General features: G+C 44.0%; 1 protein-coding gene across 5 annotated transcripts in view; it reads right to left on the reverse strand.

Moving 5' to 3' along the window:
* Window positions 1-10,329, reverse strand: part of FAM126A (family with sequence similarity 126 member A) — a 91,585-nt gene extending 81,256 nt beyond the window's left edge. For 2 of the 5 annotated variants that reach the window (XM_019508569.1, XM_019508572.1), the window contains exon 1: window positions 10,140-10,328. The gene's annotated coding sequence lies outside the window, so the exon portion shown is untranslated. Of the gene's footprint in view, window positions 1-10,046 lie in introns of all 5 variants that reach the window. The other 3 variants (XM_019508571.1, XM_019508570.1, XM_019508573.1) reach the window with 2 other exon arrangements.
* Between the last annotated feature and the right edge of the window lie 5,963 nt (window positions 10,330-16,292).

Raw genomic sequence — 16,292 nt, forward strand, 5'->3', positions numbered from 1 at the left:
TCCGAACAGGCCTCCATTCCCTGGAATTCAACAGTGGGCTTATCCCACCCCTGAATTCTCAGCCCCTCCAGAAGCCCCAAAAGCCTACTGACATGCCTTCATGGGTCAGATACAGCCTGTGGGCTGGATCTTTGATACCCCTGCTTTAAGTAATCCCATTAAATCACAAGCCTGAAGTTACTTGCGTTTGTTGAGGAGCTGATTAAAGGTTAGATAGACTCAATAAGATTTCCATCGAATTCAGCGGGCTTTGGATTGGGCACAAAGGTTTTCAGTACTGGGGTCTGAATGATCTATCCTCTTCCCCCTACCCCTAAAACTAATTCTTCCAGGAAAAGGTAAGAAACACTAGTGGGGCACTGCGGGAAAGTATATTTTTCTACCCATGATGTACTTTCTTATAGCCACATAGAGGACTTCAGTCTTCAGGGCTATCAGTTTAGCATCTTTCAGAGAGATGAAATTCAAAAACAAAAAAAAAAAAAAAAAAAATACTATCCGAAAAATATCCACAAAGCAAACCTAGTCAGGAACTAAACTCAGACATTGTGAAATAGGTTTTCATCCCAAACTGCAATGAAACATCAGTTACTGCAAAACAAGCATTGTGCATTTTCATTTGGGAAACTGCTGTATCAGAAGAAAGTATCTGGATAAGATTAAAACGTTGTTTTTACTTATTGATTATAAAATAACTTTTTAAACGCTACACAAAAGGTTTCAACAATTTCCTATTGTATATTTTGGCAGAAAATTGTTCCATCAAAAACATTTCAAAGTAGCTCTTCCAGAAAAGTGAAGAATCTTATCTTTATAAACAGTTTCTTGTTTTTTATATGTTTAAGATTAGAGAGTATGGGTTATACTTTTTATAATGTCATCAAATATTTAGATTACAACGGCTGAACAAAGAAAACGGCTACAAAAATGTAATGGTCATCTGACTGGTGATTGAGCACTTCTTAAAAAAACAGTATGAAAGACATTTCCTTAACTTTAAAATTAATAACATTATATAATAAAAAATAATTTATTTTTGCAAATAATGGAATTGGATTTTTATGCTTATTTTCTTGCCCACTTTTTTCAGTTCTCTTGGCCAAGAAAAAGAAAATATAATTTTTGCATTCAGTTTCTCTGTCCATGTCATATGTAAGCACAATGCTGGAATATCTTGAGCACTAAGTGCTGCAGAGGACTGTATCTTTTTTTATAAATATTTAGTAAAATTAAAAAAATAATAATAGAAGCTTTTCTATTGATCTGAGATTTTGCTAACATTATTTTTCACATACCCAAATTATGTGCTGAATTTGACCTGGCAGTATGCCAAAGCCCAGTTGTCTAAACAAGATGCTCAATATCAGTCTCACATTAATGTGATTAAGGGATAATGTTCATAACAGCAGAGGACAGGAAGCAATAACTCTTCTGATTTTGATTTAATACTGAAGAGAAGCTATTGTAAAGCATCTGATAGCAGAAAAAAAGCTTTTAATTCAAAAGCTATTAATGTTACTACAATTATGTGACAAGGCAAAGAGTACAGCAACCGAAACAACATATTTAAATTAAGAATAATCTCATGAGGGCAACAGAATCCATTGCTGCCTCTTTCTCCGACTTTTCAGAGAATGCACTGGGACAAATTATAGATCCAGAGTGAGATTAAAAATGTCCTTTTTTTTTTTTTTTTTTTTTTTTTTTTTTTTTTTTTTTTTTTTTTTTTTTTTACAGGTGCACCGATATACCAATCCATATTGGATCGGCAGCGATAAAAGCAAAATTGACATTATAGTCAATTGGCTTATTCTGTCTGGTCTAGCTGATAACATCACGATAAATGCCATGTGCATCCATGCAGACACAGCGTGCACACAACCAGGAACTCAGCCCAGCAGCTTAGAGAGCAGCGTCCAGCCAGTAAGTCTGGGGGGAGGAAGGAGCGTGAAGGGGGCAGATGGAGGCCCTCAGGGTGAGGGAAGGAATAGGGCTGGGGCAGAGGCAGGGGCTGCCCAGCTGGGGAGGGGCAGGGCACAAGACAGAGCCATGGGCATCTTGTCCAAGGAGCAGCTCCCAGTTGCTGCACACACCCCCAGGGGAGGCATGGGAGCATGTGCCCCCCCCCCAGATTTGTGCATGGGGTGAAGTCAGGCTGTCTGCTGAGGGCTTGGGACCAGGGCCTGCGCCAGCCTCTTCTCAGCGGGGGAGCTGGCCTTGGGGCAGGTGGGGGCAGGGCAGGTGATTGTGGTGTTGGGAGGGGTGGCTACAGCCACTATAGCCACCCTGTAGCCTTCCCTCCCAGCACCTCTATCATCCACCCTACCCCCACCCACCCTGAGTGCAGCCCCTGCCCAGCCCCCCACTGGGAAAAAGCCAGCGTAGCCCCTGGCCCTGAGCCTGTACTGGGCAGCCTGCCCTCACCTCGCACAAAAAACCAAGGGACACATGCCCCCCCCATGCCTCCCCTGGGGGTACAGAGGCAGGGAGTTGCCCCACCCTCCCACATTCCCAGGATGAGACGCCCACGGCACTGCCCTGCTCCCAGCTCAGCTAAACAGCATATGTCCCTGACCCTGTCCCACTCCCTCCCTCACCATGGGGGCTTTGATCTGCCCCCCAATACTCCTCCCCTCCCCCCCCCCGACTTACCAGTCAGATGCTGTTCTCCAAGCTGCCGCACTGCATATCAGCTACAGGATCAGTATTGGCAGATTGGCCAAACAAAATCTTTTATCAGTGTACCCCTAGTATTTTTACAAGGTCTACAATTCACATAGCAAATGGTAAGGGAGTAATACGGATCATGAAATTGAACATGTAAGAATCTGTGTTGTCTCCCATGATGAACATAGGACAGGGGGAGTGATGAATGTGTATTGTATACACAGAGGTGCTTCTTCTACCTAATGCATCTATGCAGCAGTGCTGCAAAACTTGTAGAGTTCAAGATCGCATTATAAAGCATGAATGGATTAAAGAAATCTGGGGCAGTAGACACTCTAATACAAGGACCCCCATCACCTTATCCAGGAAGTACAAAGAACAGGGCTGTCAGGCATTAAGCATTTCACACAATACTCCTACATTTGGCAGCCCTTTTATACTTGGCTGTATGTCAGTTGGAGTTTTACAAATCCAGCTGAGCTACAGACAGAATCTGGAACTTCTGATGACCTCTATTGTTAGTGGTGACTGCATGGCAGCCACCAGTTAAAGCAAACAGAAGCAGGGGAAGGGAGCTGCTAGATAAGGAACAGAGAAGTGATGGAACAAGAATGGGAAAAGCTCATTTAGGGAGAGGAAACATGGAGGAGACTGGCTCAGGTCACAAATTTGCAAAGGTTCTCAGGTTTCACTGCTCTCTCAACTTCAGATTCATACTATTGTTGGCTGGCTGCTAATCTATAGGAAAAACAGGGGTCTTCATTTGCCAGCACTAGGAAATAGGGTGACACATTTACCAGACCTTAAATACTGTTTTTAAGGTGAAGTTCACAGTCATGTGCAAAGTAATTACAAATATGCAAATTAACTATTACACGTCACCCACAGGAGTGCAAAACAAGTTGACATGATCTGGGAGAAAACCCTGAGGTGGTCACATAAGAGTTCCTTTTTTTCCTATTCCAGGAGCAGCAGCTCAAGGGCAACAATGAGATGGCTCTGCAATACTTTCGCCAGCATTTGGGTATAGGTACTTACGTGGACAGGTCAGATCACTTACACGAGTTAATACCTATTCTTACCTACCCCTAGGTACTTTAGCTCTGTGTTTGCTGTCTTGGCTTTTTGGGTTGTATCTGATACAGAGATATCTGCTTGACTTGTCAGCACACCTCAAACATAGCTCTAAGAGATATAAACTCCAGAACCAAATGGGGTCCTAAGCTCAGGAGAGGAACTGAAGAGTGTATCACCTGGTACACCATGGCTCCAAACAGGCCCACAGCTGGCTAATCACCTTGCTACAGTTAGCTCCATACACTAATCAGGAATCAAAGCTGTGAAGCAGGAGTAAGTTCTGCTCCTGTGCACCATGAATCTTATAGGTCTGCTGGCATACAAGGAACTATCAGTGGTTCACAGCTCCTAGCCTTTGCATGCTTCCAGCCATAGGGACAGCCCTGTTTTTCGTAAGGGGTGCATCACTTGTAGTTTCATAGTTTCTAGGGTTGGAAGGGACCTGAGTAGATCATCTAGTCCGACCCCCTGCCATGGCAGGAAAGAGTACTGGGGTCAAACAACCCCAGCTAGGTGTTCATCTAACCTCCTCTTAAAAACCCCCAGGGTAGGAGCCTGCACCACTTTTCTTGGAAGTTGGTTCCAGATCCTAGCCACCCTGACCGTGAAGTAGCACCTCCTGATATCTAGCCTAAATCTACCCTCTGCCAGCTTGTGATCGTTATTCCTGGTCACTCCTGGCAGTGCTCAGAGGAACAGGGACTCCCCCAATGCCTGCTGATCCCCCCTGACTAGTTTGTAACAGGCCACTAGATCCCCCCTCAGCCTTCTCTCTTGGAGGCTGAACAGGTTCAGGTCCCGTAGCCTCTCCTCATAGGGCCTGCCCTGCTGTCCACTGATCATGCAAGTGGCCCTCCTCTGGACCCTCTCCATGCTGTCCACATCCCTCCCTGAAGTGCGGCGCCCAGAACTGGACGCAGTACTCCAACTGTGGCCTGACCAGTGCCACATAGAGGGGGAGGATCACCTCTTTGGACCTGCTCAAGATGCATCTGTGGACGCACGACAAGGTACAGTTGGCCTTCCTGACTGCCTCCCCACACTATTACTATTGAGGGGTAATAGTTAATTTTTCTGGGTTACTATATTTGTTTTTTAGTTGTGACATTAAAAGTATATGGGAAGTGTGTTAAGTTTTAAGTAGTTTAAGACTACATGAAACCAAAAGCACTACATCACTGTCATGAAATGCTTTTAGAATAACTATAGAAACACTCTTAATGGGTTTAGAAGTATTCTGAAGCAAGATTGCTGTTTCTTATGAGAAAATAGATACAGAAAAATTTTAAAAAAATACACACGGGAAATTAAAAGCATGACTGACACTTTTACCTTTTCTAAGTCATTATTATGAAGTTGGTTTTAGAGTCAATACATGGATTTTTCAAGCTCTTACAGACTTCATGTCCTATTTTTTTTTAAATGAACTATAATAAAACAGCATACAGTTCCCAAGGATAGATATAGCCTTTCTTCATGCTTTTAGGCCTAAGAAATTTTGAAAGAGTCTTGCAGAAGTGGTAACAAAGTAAGTGAGCATCTTCCACTCACCCCATTCATCTCTCCAGTTAAATAAATGCTTGTGACTAATATAAGAGAAAAAAATATCCAGCTCCGAGGTAAACAAACTGATGCAGAACACACTGATGAGCAACCAGGTGTCTGTTTTTCCTCTATGAAAAGCATTGGCTGCTTTGATTTGATTCTTTGTTTTATCTTCCAACAGAGCTCTTTTCCATTTGCTCAAGGACGAAACCTCAGCCAACATTTTCCCCCCATTGTTTTTAGTTTATAAAAAGACTTACCTAAAAAAATTGCTTTCCTCACTGTGGAAGGTCATGAACCTGATCATTTGGCCATCTATGAGTTTTGAATTTTAAGCACAGGGATTGATTTCAGCCTGCAAGACCATGCAAAGGAGGAGAAGCAGACTCTTAGCTTAATCAGGCCAGCTGCTTTCTCAGCATTCACTTCCCGCAAAGCCTGACATTTCAGAGAAGAAAGCCTTATTATTCACTGGGCTGTACTCTACAAAAAAGAAAAAATTCAAATGATGGGGTTATAAATTGATGTAGTGAGCACCCTGTTGATTTTTAAAAGCCATTTATATTTTAGCTTAGCAGCTTCCTTACGGATATGGCTTGCTGTGTGCTATACTCCATGTGATCGTGTGCTGCCATAATTCATTCTTTTACATGTGTGGCACTAACCAAAATGTAAAGCAGATAATCCCAACCAACTATTCATACTTGTATCAGGTATCAATTCAGCATTTTCAAAAGAATCAAGCCAAAAAAAATTATGATTCTTTTTTTCAGGTGGAAATGCATGAATTTGAACACCTTACTTTACAGCCAACTAAGCTCCATTTTACTGAGCAATATCAAAACACTGATGGCTTCTTTTTATAGATATGCAGGACAAATCTCTTATTACTTGCACACAGAAAACTCCCAGCTGGGGCTGTGGATTGGCATTTAATAATCATAGAAATACATGTTTCCTATTCCAAACCATCAGTATCTTAAGATTAACAAATACATGAGAACAGCTTAGTTTATAGGAAGTGTAGAGAGATTGCTTGTTATGAAAAAGTAGGATATCCTGGAAGAAACAGTTTTAAAGGGAAAGAGAGAATGCTGGACAAACTTAGGAGACTGTTCCAAGCTACACATAGGGGGCCATGTGAATGAAGGTTCACAGCTGAGAAGGCAGGAAGGTGGCAAAGGGAATGCATATATGCATGTATTGCCCTACACGAACAAAGCAGTTTATTGGCAAAAACTGAAGCATACATATATTGACTAGAAACTTAATATTCAGCCAAATTCATTAGAGCTAAGAAAATGGAAAATCTTTATCCCTGCTAGTCATCTTGAGGAAAAAAAAAACATGCATATTGTAAGTTTTTCTTCTTCTTCCCTTGGACAAATGATGTTTCTGTAATTTATATCCTTTACAGCATTTTCCATTGCCACAATGACATCTACTGGTGGGGCCAGGGTTAAACACCTGAAGATTTCTTTGTTTGCTTCTAACATTTTGCATCAGTATGTTTGGCATCAGGCAACAGCCTACTTTGTCGACAAGAGCTCATGTCTCCCTGAGCCAGTTAGTTTCTAATGGGCCACCCTAACCTGCTTATTCTTGGCACAGGGTCACTTATTAATAATAGATTTCAATAACAGTTGAAATACCAGGTACATGAAGTGCCAATTACCCAGTAAGGTCTTTTAAAATTATTAGCTGATGAAGAAACAAGCACATCAAAGCAATTAACATCCATTTCATCTAAGAGTAAAGCACAACAGAAAACTGGTATTATAAAAGTGTCTGTTACACATCTTTTCAATAAGACCAAACTGTAGATTTTTTCAAAAGAAACAAGAATCCAGAAATTGTTTATACAGATCCTAGCTTGAAGGTGTTTTTATTTATTTAATAATTTAATGAGAATCAGTGGTTTTTAACTGTAGGAAAAAAATATATAGTTCTGGAAGGTGAATGCAAGTGTATCTTTGGTTGTTCTCAACTAAACTTTAGCATCTTCTTGTTGGCCCAGTGTTGTAGACATCTGTTTTGCCAAGTTGGCTTTGGAGTATTTCTGGAGTTTGTTTGGGGTAAAATTGATGTACTGAAATATGTATCCATGTGGAACAAGTTATCTGGAAATAAAAATTTCTAAAGGAAAATACTGTTCGGTGTCTTTACTGATTTTCCTTAATTTTTTTTTGCCATTGTAGGAATGTGGATGCATCTTGGAAACACTTAACAGGCTGTCTTTCTTTACTCATTGTACCTCCAAAAAGAAAATATTTCAGTCCCATGCCTAAGGGGATCCAATGACTGGAGTGAAGACAAAAAAGAGACATAACCAACAAGTTTTGTGCCCTGGGCAAAACCCTGCTGGAGAGTAGGGTGGAAGTGGTCAGGGTTGTTATTTTCCCTGCCCTGGGGACTCAAAGACTCCATCTCCTGCCGCTGTGTCACTCTTTGCCCACCCCAGCTGTGGATGTTGCTGCAATGTGCACACTGCTTCTGCACCCAGCTGCTACTGCTATGGCAAAGAATCCCCAGGGAGCACCCCCTCCAAGCTGGCACCTGGGGCTGGTGTCCCCCTACCCACCTCTGCTTACACTACTGGGATGATGTTCCCAGTCCATCCTCTGTCCTCCACACAAACCCTTAGAAAGGCCTTTGGGGAGTTCAGAGAAAGAGGGATTAGCGTCCTGGAAGCAACTGGCATGTGGTGGCAAAGGAAATTTGCACCTGCAGGAACTGTCAGTACATGAATTTGGGGGAGGACAGAAAGGGTCCATTTAGATCCTGGTTATTACTGCAGAATGAACTTATGCATTTGTTTTTTTAGGGGAGAAAATAGTGGGAAAACAAGGCTAAATTCTGCCATTGAACAAGACACAGACATAAAACAATCCCGGTTGAAGAAGGTCCCAAGTCTAAATGACAGGTGAGGCAAGACTCACTGGAAACCTTAGAAGAAGGCTTCAACATAAAACAACCATTTGTGAGGAGTAACAGGTGGATGTGGCTGATATCAGATACTGGAGACGAAGCATTGGGAGAAATTGCAGTTGCCAGAGAGTAAGGCTTAGTGCACAAGGCCCTGGAGTTATTCCATGCATAGGCAACACATGAAAGGCCATCTATACTTGGTTCTGCTGCCTGCAGAACTTCTAGCAGCACAGGACAACAGCTGTGCAGAAGCCAAGCAAGTGCTTCATATGGCTCCAATCTGCAGGTATACTGTCAAGACATGAAGTACAGCTCAAGAAGCTACCAGCTGCTGGAGGGCCCAAAGCAATCAGCAGAAAGCTGGAGATGTCCACACCCAGCTTCTTGTCAAGGCTTCTTTTGGTCAGTGAAGTGGTATTAGTTTTCTGCAGAAAAAGAGGTTCTACTACTATACTGCAGCTGTGTGCGTAGACCAGACACCTTCCAGAATGGAAGGTGAATATGAAGGAACCACTGGTGTAAGCAGTAGGGTTTATATCCTGAGTAAATCCTGCAGGAGAGTGGGAGTTTGGGTGAGTGCAGGAATCTTATTCAGACCCCACTTGCTGCTGCCACTGCAATATAGTTTTCCCCCAGTACCAAAACAGATTTCCCATGATCTGCACAAAATGCTCCCTTTAAATACATCCCAATATGCTAGAACTTTTTTTTTTTTCACTACTTACTGCAATATTTTTTAACCTATTACAAAGTATTCTGCAAAAGTAGAGTCACATAACTCCTCTTTTCTGAAAGCAAAATTAAATAAGCAACACTTTTAGCAAATGCTAGCACTGTTTCTCAGACAGATGTTTATAAACTGGAGCAACAAGGAACTACTACAGTTCAGAAGGATGTCTGCCATATATTAGAGATCACACTGTAGAGGTTCATATGCAGAAAAAAGGAGCAGTGAATAGGGAACAAGAACACTGAGGAGAACAGTTAAAGACAGACATGGCCATTTTACAGTAGCAGGAAAAACAACAGGTTGTTACTGTCACAGAAATCATGCAAACTGCACCTCATCTCCTGTGACTCCCTGAGCACACTCCTGCCCATACCCCAGGCCTCTAGCCATCACTTGTTCCTCGTGATGGAATCACACAATTCCTTCACTTGCAAGCCAGGCTGTGGCCACGGTACTATCAGTTGCAATTTCCTCCGTTCATGTGAGGCTCAGACGCTGAAGTTCTGTTCTCTCTGGCAGCAAACGCAGTAGTAAACAGTGACCAACTTCCTCACAGCACGGTGTTATTTATTTCAAACAGCAGTACTTCAGGGAAACTATATTTTAAAAGAGTTAAACAAACTGTACTCATATCTTCTTTTTTCCCCCCTAAGGCTTACCGCTTTCTAAATCTGGGAAGGCTTAATTTTCACGCAATCACAGAAAAGCAGGGTTGGAAGGGACCTTCAGAGGTCATCTAGTTCCACCCCCCTCCACAGGATCATCTTTATCCAAGCCATCCCATACAAATCCCTTGTCTAACCTATTAGTCAAACTACAGAATCAACCCCGACACAACCACAAGGCACAACACCTGCCACAAGTAAACAACAGTGGCCAATGTCCTGCTGCTGCAAGGGTTATTAAAATCCACACGAGAGATCCAAGGAAGAGGGCCACTCCCCATGCTATAAAAGAGACACGAGTGCAGCGTCCGCGTCCGGCACGAGCACTACAGCCAAAAGGGGTTCTCTCACGTCTATATGGAGAGTCCTAGGGACGAGGGTCACAAGCCAACGGGCCAGAAGAGAGAAACAAATGCAGGTAAAAAGACACTCACAGTGTAACAGCGTGCAGGCAAAGGGTAAGTAACAGGTAGCAGTCAGTGCCACTAGAATACATACATTCAGCACATAAAGTTCCCTCTCCCCACCTCTGGAGGTGTGCCCGGGAACCAGCCTTCAGTCCAAAGTCACTCTGCACAGGTCTCCAAGGCGGGGATCACACGCATCCAGTCCGCGGCTCGGCTGTGCCGCTGCCTCGCTTCCCCTCTCCCCGCTCTCTCCCGCTTCCAGGCACGGAGCCAGGTCGGAACCGTCCGCTCACTTCCTCTCTCCACCCAGAGGCCTCTGGGACTCGTAGTCCACAATCACAGCCAGCGGCACTCCGCCGCTCATTGCCTCTCACCACTTCCTCTTCCTGCTTCCAGAGACCTCTGGGATTTGTAGTCCAGATTTACAGCAGCAGGACTCCGCAAGGTTGCTTCGCCATCTGTTAGGGGTATAGGTGTTGGTCTAGGGACATAGGCACACAAGGGTCTTCGGGTAAATCCGATATCTTTTATTAGACCAACTCAAATAGTTGTGGGGGAGGGGGGAGAATTCTTTTCTGCAAGCTTTTGAGTACAAACACCCTTCTTCAGGCTGAGGAAGTCTGCAGTGGGATGTGCTCTTCCTGGATGGGATGGAAGAGAACAGAACAGAACAGAACACCATTCTCTGGTCTCACTTCTATTCCATCCAGGAAGAGCACAGACTTCCTCAGCCTTGAGAAGGGTGTTTGTACCCAAAAGCTAGCAGAGAAGAATTTTTTCCCCCCCAACTATTTGAGTTGGTCTAATGAAAGATACCGGATTTACCCAAAGAACCATGTCTCCCCTTCTATTACACGTTCATATTACATTTCCAATTCACACCATGCAATTACGTTACACAGTGCATAAGTGACAGAAGGCCCCACCCCAGTCTGACCATGGGGTAAAATTCTCTGGATCCCAAGCATGGCAGTCACTCTGACCCTAAGAGAAGTGGCAAGACCCTCTATCCAGGTTTAAGCTCCAGCAGCAGCACTGGCACACCACAGTCAAAATCCTTAGCCCTAGCTATAGCCAATATACAATACTCCTGAGAAAGGCAACAAAAAACAGAAGCAGCATATAGAAGCAGGAGAGAAAAAAAATCCTTTCAAGCCCCATTTGGCAACTAGCCAAGCCCAGAGGCATAGGAAATACCTATAGTAGAGCATAGGCAATTTATTTACCAGTAGATAAATTATATAAATATACTATTTTACCTGTAGAATCCCTCTCTCCATGGTCATCTCTTAATGCATCTCCCCCACCCTCTCTCAGATGTTTTTAAGTGTTTGGCAACCTTTTAATCTCCAAGTTGCAGCCTGAAGTTTGCATCTTTCTTGGAAACTACATGTAACATCCTTGCAGCTGACAGCTTTGCCTACTGTCTTTTTAATGTGCTTGGGTTCTCATCTAGAAAGTAAGTGCATGTTTCCTGTTTCTTTTTCCCCACAGCCCCCAAAGTAAGTTAGATCAATACAGGAAATTCTTATAATCCAATATCCATACATGATAACTTCTCCTCACTGGCCCAATCATTTACAGTTTTCATAAAGCTGTTACAATCTGGCACTCATACATAACATAAAATTAATTCTTGTTATGGTTATCCCCCATTCCTAATATAATCGCAAAACATTATGGTCACATCCCTTAGATCAGCCTCTCAGCCTATGGGTCATGACCCAAAAGTGGGTTACAAGAGTATATGAAAGGGTCATGAACAAACTTTAAAAGTGGATCATATTTTGCATGCTGCTTGTGCTTCACCATATGTTAACGCTGTGCCTACTAATAAACAGGGATCTAGGTTTTCCATTTGCCATGGAAAAAAACATGGGAAATGTAGCAGGCTTACAGCCACATCTGTGATGCCTCCTGGTAGCTGTGTGGCTCCTGCCCTGCTCCAACTCTAATGTTGCTCTCCCTAGATTGCTCCCTCACAAAGTCCTGTTCTTTTGCAAGTTGAGTAAGGGAGGCTGCCCAGAGGCCTGAATGCCAACACTTCCTACACCATGTCTCTCCTGGACCCCACTTGTCTTAATCCAGCCTGATAGGTTCCTCTTGGCCCAACTATGCCTTCATAGGGCACCTATAGCCTTAAAAGCAAATTGCATGGCTCCATTCTTCCCCTATACTACACCCTAAGCTTCACAGGTGTTCCCCAAGCATGTTATATTCACATTCAGTCCCCCTTGGGCCCCCAGACCCTTCACTCAGCCTTTCTTCTGAGCTTTCGGGCATCCTGGTCCCTCTAGATTCCTGGACCCTTGGTTCTATGCACAATCCCTCTCTCTCTGGGCTCCAGACCCCTGGTCTCATGTTCAGCCCCTGCATTTTGTCTCCCAGGCCCCTGGTCTGGCTCACAGCCCCTCTCTCCAGACTTGTGGACCCTCATCCAGCTCTTGCCTTGTCACTAGGCCTGCAGACCCTCTGATCTGATTGTCAGTCAACCGTCAGCTCCGGAACATCCAGGTCCCAAACTCAGGTACTCTCCTTGCCTTAGGACCTCCTTGGGTCTCACATTCCCAGCCCTTTATGGGACTGGGGCTCATGGATCCCTACTCTCTAGACCCTTGCACCCACTGCTGGGTCTCACTTTTATCCTCTCCTGGGCTGCTGGACCTTTAAGTAAGCCTTGCCTGCCCTTACAGGGCTCCAGGCTAAACTGCTAGTACAACCTAATAACAAACATCTGCCCTCTGCAGGCATTCAAGCCCTCTCTAGACTTAACATAAACCAGGGCCACCTGCCTATATAACCAACCCCCTCCCTACCCCAGATGCCTTTCTTTATTCCCTGTGTTGCAGAGTGGCTTTCTTTCAGCATTCAGGAACTCTGCTGCTACAACTTCTTCACTGCATGGTTCCTAGGACTGGACTGCCTAGGTTGCTCTGGCTCAGGGCTTATACAGCTGCCAGTCAGGTGAGTCCTTAATTACCCACCTTTGTCACCTGCAAGCAGCCTCTCAGGCTGCTTGCTCCCTTAAAGGACCAGGAACATCTCAGCACCCTGCTATGGGCAACTGGGGGTTTCCCTTTACAGGCTAGTAGAGTTCCAGCCTGCAAGGCTACTGGGAGCAGTGGGAGGAGGGTGATTATCATACATGCACATGGCAGTCAGGCAGCATGGAGAGCAGCTCCAACAACTCCCCATAGGTAAGTCTATGGAACAGACAGTGCAGCTCAGATGATGCATCCGGGAGGGGGGCACAGACAGCACACCAGGAGAGAAATGGGAGCACTTCCCCCAGCACCCACAGCTGGCACAGGGCTATAGTCTGGCTGGATCGGCATGGGCAGAAGCAGCATCTGTGGTTCATCATCAGGGAGGACCTGGCACGGGAGAGTGGAAACAGTGACACTCATTGTTGCTGTTGCTGCTACTGGGACCCCTGCACCAGCTGCAGCACCAGCAGCGCAAGAAATAACAGACCGGGGGGAGGGGGGCATGCTAACCTCACTTGCCCAACACACCCACCCTCTGCCCCATGCCCTGGGGGGGTTGGGGCCTGGGGGCAGGAGACAGTGTGTCAGGAGTGAGGGGCACCAGCAGGGCCGGGTGGTGAGGGGCACCAGCAGGGCCAGGGGGCTTTTTTCTACATAAACTATTCATTGTCTGGACTGGCCATTGATGTTTACAAATGGGTCCTGGTACAAAAAAGATTGAGAACCACTGCCTTAGATAAAAGAACAGACTGTGTGTGACTATGCCCACATGAAGGAACATTTTTAATGTGCTTTCTTCTTTTATGCTGTATTATGCTTATCTAGAAAAATCAGTTGTCCTAATCCTTAAATGCTTCTTCACCCTATAATCTAAATGAGGATTAGAACTGTTAAAAGCCTGCTAGGTCTCTTTGATTTCCATTTACTTGCTTCAGACCATCAGGATTACTGGGTTTTGAGCTCCATGGTTTAGTTTATAAAGACATTACAAGCACATCAAATATGCATAAATATCAGCGCATTAATTTGATGGTAAATTAAAGGAACAATTGTTTTGGCCATTTATCTTTATCTATATATGGTATCTAATTATCAGATCAATGAAGAATATGCAAACTCCTTAGGTACCTATGGTCTAAACCCTAAGAGCTAGAATGTGGCTTTTGTAGAGAAGCCTTGAACAGTAGGTACACCGATACTTTATCTCACATAGCAATGGAACAAGTTGTTCACCCTTCACACAAGAGAGACTGTGGCTTTCTCAACACACTGAAACCCTTCTCCAAGCCAGTACAGATGGCATCAGCCTCATCCCTTCCCTTTTTTATGCGGTCCAGCTCCCCTCGGGCCAATAGAAACAAGTAGACTCCCCAGCATGCAAAGAACATGAGTCCATTACTGAGCTCAGCACAGCAAGGTGATGCACACTTATGCACATGCTTAACTTTAAGTATCTGATCAGGGCTGGAGTTTTTTCTGCTCTTTGCAAGATCACTGTAAGCAGCTTCCTTTAAGCCCTTGCAGGGACCATTCCTATTTAAGGCTGTTACATTTCTCATAGATCCTGTCTCCAGTGAGTCCCATCGTTTTGCAATCTTATATTTCCATGCTCTAGTCATTTTTCCCCAAGACATATTCTAAATTGCTTCCTAAGTTTAACATATAAGGGAATCATTTACATACCACTGAAATAACACAACTGCTTGACGGTACACAGCTATGCTACACAGCATTTTAAGACAGTGAGAAAAGCATGCCCATCTAAATAAAACCTCAGAGAAATTTTAGACCAGCAGAATGTAATCACTGCCTTGAAATTTGGCCAAAAAACCAGGAGCAAAATTAATATCTTATGCAAGTAGTTGCAGCCCTGTTAATGTCAATGGATTTGCATTTGTTTACAACATGAATTTGGCCTCGGGTCTAACAGCCCTGTTTTGTTTTGTTTTTTAATACATCTTTATCTATCACAAGAGCTAAAGACCTTTGTTTTCTGTTTCATCATGCTGCCTCTTACAAACTTGCACAAACTGTAAACAATATTTTTGTTGTTTACTCTCAAGGAATAATCATCTATACTGTTTCCTGAAGCATGTGCATTTTCCATGACCACACATTTTTTCCGTATCGGTGGAAGGGTACACGCACAGAGTACCCTGACACAGGTCAGGGCATAGACAAGTATGTGCTCTCTGCATACAAAACTGTTCCAGGTGGTAAAGCTCATATGAAGCAGCTCCATGTGTCCCCAGTGCAGGACAATATTTGACAGATACTGTCTGGACCTTACATATTTGCAAAGTTCACTATGAATTTGCTTGTATCTAAGATCATCCAAGAGGAAAAAATACTTTTTCCTCTGCAGGCATATCTGCTGATAGACTGACAAAGAGATGAAAGAAAGACAATGCTGTTGCCAAAGACATTGCTGTGGACATGTCAGAATAACTTCTCAAAGAAGTTAGCTGCTATGCAAAAATATTTAAATGTGGATGTTGGAAAGCTTTAAAGACTGTTTCTTTCAAAATAAAAATTACCCAAATAATGGTCTCAGTTACATTAGTGTCAATCCAGAGAATTTCATAGACTGCAACAGAATTATTCTAGATTTGCATTGGATATGAGAGCAAAACATGACCTTATGTACCATTGGTATTACTTTTGCATGCTGCATAGAATGCAATATCAATAATGCTAATAATACAAAAGCATGGTTTCCTTAATAGCAGCTCAGAGTGCAGATTTCTCCAAACTCCTGCTGGTCTGTCCCTGGGCTTAGTACTTATAAAGCAGTTTCATGCTGCTTTCTGAAGGCCATGGGACTAGGACCAGTTGGTGAGAAGGCAAGGTTTGTGGGGTGGGGGTTGTCATTTTTATCAAAGGATTGCCAAAATGGCTCCACTTGTTTATGGGAGGCTTTCAGATATTTGAAGACTGCTATTATGGCCCACCTTTAATCTACTTTTCTCAAAACTAAACATGCCTAGTTCCACTGGCACGCGCACCCTCCCACCCCCCCAAGATTGGCTGCTGCCAGCAGCGCCTGGGGGTGGTTGCCGATTGTGCTCACCACATGCCCCCCTTCACCACCAACACTGCCACGGCCGCCTGCAAAAGCTCCCAGCTTGCCACTGCTATGCCCCTGCCACCACCGCCTATTGACAGTTGCTACGCCTCCCCAGTCTCAGGAGGCATGCAACGTTCATGCCTAGTTCTCTCAACCTTTCTTCATACAACTTGCATTCTAACCCCTCTCTCATATCTGTCCAGTCATGGGAAAAGTTTA

Source organism: Gavialis gangeticus, unplaced genomic scaffold, assembly GCF_001723915.1.
Source record: "Gavialis gangeticus isolate Ggan-Ray unplaced genomic scaffold, GavGan_comp1, whole genome shotgun sequence".
Classification (NCBI taxonomy): Eukaryota; Metazoa; Chordata; order Crocodylia; family Gavialidae; genus Gavialis; species Gavialis gangeticus.